The 8,394-nt window shown below is 41.9% G+C and overlaps 1 pseudogene; it reads left to right on the plus strand.

Annotated features, from left to right (window-relative positions):
- The first annotated feature begins 2,021 nt into the window (after positions 1–2,021).
- LOC114441527 (maternal embryonic leucine zipper kinase-like) lies at positions 2,022–8,080 on the plus strand (annotated as a pseudogene).
- The last annotated feature ends 314 nt before the right edge of the window (positions 8,081–8,394 follow it).

Below are 8,394 nucleotides of genomic sequence, written 5' to 3' on the forward strand. Positions count from 1 at the left end.
TCATCACCACTATCCTCTGCATCCTCCTCTCTCACCCCAACTACCACCCTGCTGTCTACTATATTGTGTACACGTATATATATAATAAATCATTTATCGATCAACACGGATATTAGCAACAAATAGTTTACACTTCAAAATAAATGTACAAAACTTACTCAACTTACTCAAACTGGGTCTATCTTTTCCAACGTTCAACGTTGCTGGCAACGGGGTCGAACGAATCCGGAAATTCCTGCCGTTGAAATTCTGCTCCATGCCCCTCTCGTCACGGTATCATGAAGAGATACGCTAGCTAACAACCTAAAAAAACCCTCTGACACTTACTGAAACTCACTGAAAGTCACCGAAAGTCACTGAAGCACACTAAAGCAACTACAACCTCCACAAACACATACGCGTAGTTAGCTAGCGTTAGTGTTGTTGCGTCTAGTCTTTACACAGGGATTTTACGTCAGCTGGGTATTGTAGTCCATTAGATTTTTTTGTACCATTCGATTCAGTAGCTTGTCCTCTTTCATTGGACTACAAACATGGCCGCAACCGTGGCAGAATTTGATCAGAATTTGAAGTAATAGTGCCTGTACGTTTTCGGCCCTTCGGCGGGCCCATCGGGTTAAGGAATTTCGGTGTCATTTTTAACATGGGAGTCTATGAGAGAGCCCTTCAACGAGGGTCATCTGCCAAATGTATCTCCTACAAATTTCAAGCTACAGACTCCATTTAGTCTTAAAACGCTCATTAGATGCTGCTCTATCAAACTTGTATTCAGAATTTTCTAATTCCGAATCATTTCCGCATGCCAGGCTCTTAAAGTTGGAGTGGTTTTTGAGGCCTCCTCTGCTGTTACCATGGTGACAGGCTGACACACAGAGGCATACAAAGCTCTGAATTGCTCTGATTCTCCAGCAATTCAGAGCAATCCTTCACATCAGCATTCAAAGCATTCTAGTATATATTAAGATAGTGTGGTAACTGATTCAAGCTACTGAAACCTGTTGGAAAGTTTGGAAATGATTTGCAGGCTTTTTCATATCTGAATAAAACACACAATGTTTCATATGAAAATTGAAAAACAAACATTTGTTTTTAAATGTTGCTATGACGTTATCATGATGACGTTTTGGTATAGAGATATATAGATAGAATGTTGATTTCACCATAGAGACGTATCAACAAAGCTTCAGTCTTTTGGGACACAACTCACCAACCTGAGTACTCACCGTTGTTTCTTCTTGTAAAGAAGTTGCATTTTCCTGCAAGAGATGGATCCTTTCACCTCATCATCCTTCACTGCAGTAAGTAACAAGCTCTTCTCATCTCTAACCCTCCTAATGTCCAAACTTCTTTTAGAGAAATAAATATGAACTAGAAAAGCATTTCCTGAAGAAAATGCAAGTTTGATTGCCGCAGCTGAAGCATTGCTTTGAACGCTGATGTGAGTGATTGCTCTGAATTGCTGGAGAATCTGCAATCTGAACTTAATTTGCTGAAACACAGTTAAGAATTTAGAAAGATGAAGCTCTTATCTGGAAAAGTAGAAAATGTTTTAATATTATGAAGATATGAAAGAGAAACAGCTGAAGACAAGAACAGTATGAAGTCACTAGGTTGATTGCCATGGCAATCAAACTAATAATAAAGACGTAGAATAACAAGAGTTTGATTGCCTAGCAACGGCAATCAAACTAATAAAGACGTAGAAGAACAAGAGTTTGATTGCCATGGCAATCAAACTAATAATAATAAAGACGTAGAAGAACAAGAGTTTGATTGCCTAGCAACGGCAATCAAACTAATAAAGACGTAGAAGAACAAGAGTTTGATTGCCTGGTTTGGTTGCTGGGCAACCAAACTAATTATAGCTTAACTATCAGAGAGTGTATTTAAACTCTCTATCATAAAGATTACAGTGTTAAAATGTATTAGCGATGTTAATGCTGCAAATTTCAGTGTTCTTGTAAGCCTGTTGGTAATTTCAAACCTTGTTTTTATCTCGTATGAAGGAGGTTTATCGTGTAGCTGGAGCAGGAAGCATGCCCGTGGAAAGGACGACGGAGTTCCGAGCCGAAGAGCTCTACAAATATTACAAGGTTTATGAGACCATCGGCTCGGGTAATTTCAGGACTAAATGCAGTTTGTGTCGTTTCGTGTCATTTCTATTGTGTGTTAAAGGACGCTGTGTTTTATTTAGGAGGCTTTGCTAAAGTCAAGTTGGGTCGTCACATCTTGACAGGAGAGAAGGTTGCCATTAAAATCATTAATAAAAAAGATCTCGGGGTGAGTCTGACTGAAGTGTACAACACAAAACTTACACAAACCATGACCTCAAGCTGCAGGACCATTTGAAAATGTACAAAACAAAAAAATAAACACGGCTGTGTTTACATCACATTTAACCGATGTTGAAAGCACCTTCACTTTCTAACTCTACAGGATGACTTGCCTCTTGTGAAGCAGGAGATTGAAGCCATGAAGAACCTGAGTCATCAGCACATCTGTCGGCTGTACCAGGTCATAGAGACCTCCACCCAGATATTCATGGTGCTGGAGGTAAAGGTCGAACAGACAGAGATGATGTGTGACTCTGAATAAAACAATCTTATGTTCATATATTTGCCTTCTTTGTAGCACTGCCCAGGTGGAGATTTGTTTGACTATATCATAGCAAAGGGCCGTCTGTCGGAAGAGGAGACCAGGGTGTTTTTCAGACAGATTGTGTCTGCCATGGCCTACGTACACAGCCAAGGATACGCACACAGAGACCTAAAACCAGTAAAAGTCCTCATCATACAGCCAGATACCACAAAATGTTTGTCTGGGTTTGACTACACTTGATTCTAATGTTTGTGTCTCTGAATCTTAGGAAAACATATTGATTGATGAGGATCATAACTTGAAGCTCATTGACTTCGGCTTGTGTGCCAAACCTAAGGTACATCATCAGATGAAAAAGTCTGATCTTTAAGGTAAAACTGTCACATACTGGTCTACATATCACGTTTCCTCTTTCTCAGGGAGGTTTGGGTTATGAGCTGATGACATGTTGTGGGAGCCCCGCATACGTTGCACCTGAGCTCATCCAGGGCAGAGCTTATATTGGTTCAGAGGTAGGACATGCATACTGTTGAATGTTAACATGTAGAAACCTTTGTGTTTACATTCAGGATCTCCACTAAAAAAGATCAATTATTACCTGCCTGCTCTGCTGCGTCTGCCTCTTCTTGGTTTCTTGATCTTATTCACTGGTGCATGACTCGGTACAACTGAGCTTGAAGCTGAAATACTGCTGTGTAATGTGTAACCTCCAGGCTGATGTATGGAGTATGGGAGTGCTGCTGTTCTCTCTGCTCTGTGGAGACCTGCCCTTTGACGATGATAACTGTGTAGTCCTCTACAGGAAGATTACAGTAAGAGCTCTGCTGTGTGTCCAGCATATTGGTTGAAGTTATGGAGGTGCTGCTAAATAATTTGTGGCCATGACCGACAGTCGTTGTTTTGTCTTACAGTCTAAGCTAGTGCCGGAATATTGTTTGTTTTTCCTGAAGTGTTTGTGACGTGGATATTTTTTTTCAGAGGGGGAAATATGACAACCCACACTGGCTCTCTCCAGGGAGCGTCCTTCTCCTCAACCAGATGATGCAGGTACATTTCAGTCAGTTTGTTTGCTGTTTTATTTGTGTTTTATCTTGACCTTATCCTTTTTTGACACAAGCAAGGTAGAATGGGGTTCTTGTCCATATTCCTACATGCATCATCTACAGATGTTGAAAGAACATAAAATATAGAAAATAGCCAACTGAAAAAAGGTCCAGTGGAAAAAAAATCTCTGTCACTCACTAATTGATTGCTATAATGGGGATATTATCATTGCCCAACTTGCCATTTATTGATGTGTCCATTTCACCTTGCAGAACACAGGAAGTGCTTGTTTACTGTAGGCAACTAACATTGGGGGAATTCAGATCTGTTAACTAAACTGTTTTTGTCAATGGAGTTTGACGGTTTGATTCAGTGTGGTGTCAGTTCCCTGTAGGAAAACCCTATCTGACATCAAGGAAAAAAGGTCCTTCTTCAAAGAAACAGAGCCATCCTCTTTTACAATGTACACTTAATATCTTTATCTGTAGTAAAGCACAGTAGTCTGTTTTGGGAATTTACAATATTAATATCTATCTCACATAAATAATCAGTTTCTGAACTGTTCTTGTATTATAGTTTTAGACACAGTGTACATGTTGAATTGCAGTGTCTGTGTGTGTCCTGTAGGTGGACCCCAAGCGTCGTGTGACTGTTAGACAGCTACTGGATCATCCCTGGGTGATGAAAGACCACAACAGCCCTGTGGAATGGTACAGCAGGCAGCTGGTAAAGACACAAGAGGATCATCTATAACAGCATGCATTAGCAAACATTTAAACCACACAATTACAAACACTTAAACAGCTTTTGCTTTCGATATGTGTTCTCTTTGGTAGCTTGTTTCTTTTGGTTTCAAATCAAAGATTCGTCGATTTCGAGGTTTTTTTACTGAAACAATAACATCCTTGTATTATATACTCAACAATATTATTTGTTGGAAATTGTTGTTTTCGTGTGTTGACATAAAACTAGACTAGTGTCCCTCTTGGGTCTTTAATGGATAGTCCTGGTCTTTTTTTTTGTAGCTTGGTCACATAGATGAAGACTGTATCACTGAGATGGCAGTGAACATGAAGCGATCGAGAGAGAGCACCACAGCGCTTGTGAGGGAGGTGTGTGAATTCACTACACTGTAAAATCTGTTTAAGAGATCTGTGTGCATTTTTTTGCATGGTTTCTGATGGATTTTAAAACATCTCCCCTCCCACAGTGGCGTTATGACCACACCACAGCCACCTACCTGCTGCTGCTGTCAAAGAAGCAGAGGGGAAAGCCTGTCCGCCTGTGTCCTCAACCAGCTGTCTATGATTCCTCCTGCTCTCCGCTGCACCAGGGACTACAGGTCAGACTCTGGACCACTCCAATATACTCCACATATTTAGGGCTACTGCCAGGTGGATGTTCTTCTTGTACTGATTCTCTGCACCTAAATGTTGTTGTGGACCTTTTTTCTTGTGTTCATTTTCAGACAAGAGACGCATTTCAGTTCAGCGAGGATGAAGATGCTGTAATTGTGGATTCTATGGACTTTTGCTCAGATTACATTGATGATTGCCCTTGGGTTTCAGTCTCACAGCATACACCCCAGGGGGTCAGAGGTCATCCAGATGAAAGAACAAACAAAGACATGGTATGTGAAAGTTGAAACAAAAGCAGGAAGCAGAAGGAGGAAGGGTGGTTGGGAGACCTGATTGTCAGACTCACAGTCTCTTTGGTATTCTAACATTATGCTATGATGCTGCTAAGAAGACCCTTATTTTGTGGTATTTGATTGTTCACAAGCAAAGGCAAAAGGGGAGGGAGCTGCCATGGTAAACCTTGGCTAATGCTTCTGCAAGACAGCTTCTCTTGGTCTATAACCATTTACCTGTCTTTAAAGATGACAGTCATTCCCCATACAGTGACTAAATGTTGTAGAGAGAATGAATTTGGTGTCCAGCTGATGTGCTGTTCAGACAGACCACACATTCAGCATGATTCTGTCAAGAGTAATGTACTCATACCACTTTTCTCATGTTGGATTCCTAAAGAGGCTGGCATCTCCATCAGTGGAAAAAAGGTGTGCTTACAGCCCAACCCCAGAGAGGGGGCGGAAAACGACACCACACCGCCAGGAGAAGAAGGAGAGGGACCAAGAACGAACCAGTGAAAACAAGGAGAATACTGCTATCCAAGAAAATCAAAATGGAACCAAACCCACAGCGGTCACACCCAAAGGTAGGAATAATTTCCTGGTTACAGATAATGCAGAGCTTCAGGACTAGTACAGTTTATTTGAATACTGTAATTGTTTGTTGTTCCAAACAAGGGCTTGAAGTACCGTCCCTATTAGATTAGATTTGCAACTGCCCCTCTCCACCCCCCCCCCCCCCCTCTTTCCTTTATCTATCCCACACTCACAGTCTCATGCAGCTCTCATAATCACAAGTGCCACATCCACATGCCACACATTTGCAAGTAAATTGTCTTCTGGTAATAAACTCATTTTATTTGGCCATTTTTTTTATCCCAAAGCCACTCATATTTCTGTGATTTAGCTGTCATTATGTCAGAAAATGGACACACACTCAGATTCACTCACACTTATCACTGTCAACTCAAAGGTGAGGTTATAATCAGGAGGCTAATTCTATTCACCTATCTGTAAATGGAGGACACTAATGTGAAAAGAGAGTCATTAAAGGCTTAATTATTTGTCATATTGACGTCTCTGCTCAGATGTCCAGCCTCATTTGTTTCTTTTGGCTAAACTTGCTTCCGCTGAGCTGGTTGGTGTTAAAGCCTCGGACTCTGGCTCAGCCCTGCTTTCTTTACAGCCTCCCACTCTCTGAGCTGCAGTGCAGACAGGCTACCTGTGACATACACACACCATGGTCTGTGTGTGTCTGTCCCTAGGCATGTGCTGTGACAGGTGTAGCTGTCTCTTTCCTTTGCTCACTGTCCCACGTGGGCTGTAGTGACATGTGTTCTCTTGCCACTAAAACCTATCTCTCTGTTGTGTGTGTGTGTGTGTGAGAGAGAGAGAGCGAGTGTGTGAGACTCATTTTGCCTTTTGTGTTTACAACTCTAATGCCAAAAACAGCCAGTCATATGCATAACAGCTGTTCTTACAGTTTAACATTTGATTCCATCCCATGAGGTTTTGTCCTTTTAAATTACTTAAAACTGGGATGAAACATTCACTCCATAATATCTGTTTTTTTTCAACACTAAAAGTTTCCTAATGACTCAATCATTTTTGTATGTTAGTAGTTGAACCACACCAAATAATAATAATGCTGGTACTATTAATATAGAACTATTGACTCTTGTGTCAAAAAAAGAAAAACAGTGCCAGAAGGCTGAAATGATAAATTTATGAGACCAGAAAAGCAGCAGTCACAGCTTCCTTTATATTGGAAAATGGCTAACTAGATTCTTTACTTTTTTGATGTGTAAATGTAGGTGGTGATAGTGCAACTAAGGAGCTGAATAAGAAGAGGGCAGCAGAGAACAAAGATGCTGCAAACCTTGAAATACTGGCCTTTAGTCCAGAGCGAAGGTGAGTGCTCTACAAGATGAGTGAAGGGACGATGTCCTTACACGTCTTTGGTCGGCCAATCAGACCGAAATGGGGGAAAAAAAAACAAGAACATGTGAGTCACAGGTGACAGAAGTTAAGCTAAACTGTTTGCTTTCCAGGCCTTGTTCTCTGGACATGGCCGTCACAGACAGTGGGAAGAAGAAGAGAGCAGGGAAAGTGTTTGGTTCCCTGCAGAGAGGCCTAGATAAGGTGATCACTATGCTCACCCCGAGTAAGAGACGAGCCCATCAGCACGGCCCCGCAAAATCAAGGTATAAGCATGGTGAAACAACAGACCTCACCATAATTTCTTCATTTTTCTTACTTCAATAAACCATGTTCATAGAAAAGCTACAATGATAAACTTTTGTTGATGAATGGCTGTCTCCTTCCAGGATCAATACAACGTGACTCTGACCAGTCAGACCAATCCAGACCAGGTGCTCAACCAGATCCTGTCCATCCTGCCGGAGAAAAACATCGATTTCCAGCAGAAGGGGTTAGAAAGACATGCTGCCTCCCTGCCTTTTTTTCATAATGCTGCTCCTCCTATCAAATTCAGTCATTTTACCATTATTTACTTCACCCATCATTCAGGTACACTCTCAAGTGTCAGACCTGCAGTGACTTTGGAAAGGTGACCATGGCGTTTGAGCTAGAGGTGTGCATGCTGCAGAGGCCAGAGGTCATCGGAGTGCGCCGCCAGAGGCTGAAGGGAGACGCCTGGGTCTACAAACACCTGGTGGAAGACATTCTCTCTGCATCCAGTATCTGAATGATGCACTTTCCTGACAGTAGCACTGCTGGTTTTAAGTCAACTTTAGCATAATTGTCAGCAACATGACGTTTCTTGTCAGAAAAGAATGACTGATGCAGGGAGCTGTCTTTTTTTTTAAAACATAGACTAGAATACTGTGGTATGTTGTGCTGATTACATTTGGTATTAAGCTGAGAGAGAGAGAGAGAGAGAGAGAGAGAGGGAGAGAGAGGAGAGAGAGAGAGAGAGAGAGAGGGAGAGAGGAAGGGAGAGAGAGAGAGAGAGAGGGAGAGAGGAAGGGAGGGAGAGAGAGAGAGAGAGGGGGAGAGAGAGGAGAGAGAGAGAGAGAGAGGGAGAGAGAGGAGAGAGAGAGAGAGAGAGGGAGAGAGGAAGGGAGAGAGAGAGAGAGAGGGAGAGAGAGGAGAGAGAGGAG

Source organism: Parambassis ranga, chromosome 9 (assembly GCF_900634625.1).
Source record: "Parambassis ranga chromosome 9, fParRan2.1, whole genome shotgun sequence".
Classification (NCBI taxonomy): Eukaryota; Metazoa; Chordata; class Actinopteri; family Ambassidae; genus Parambassis; species Parambassis ranga.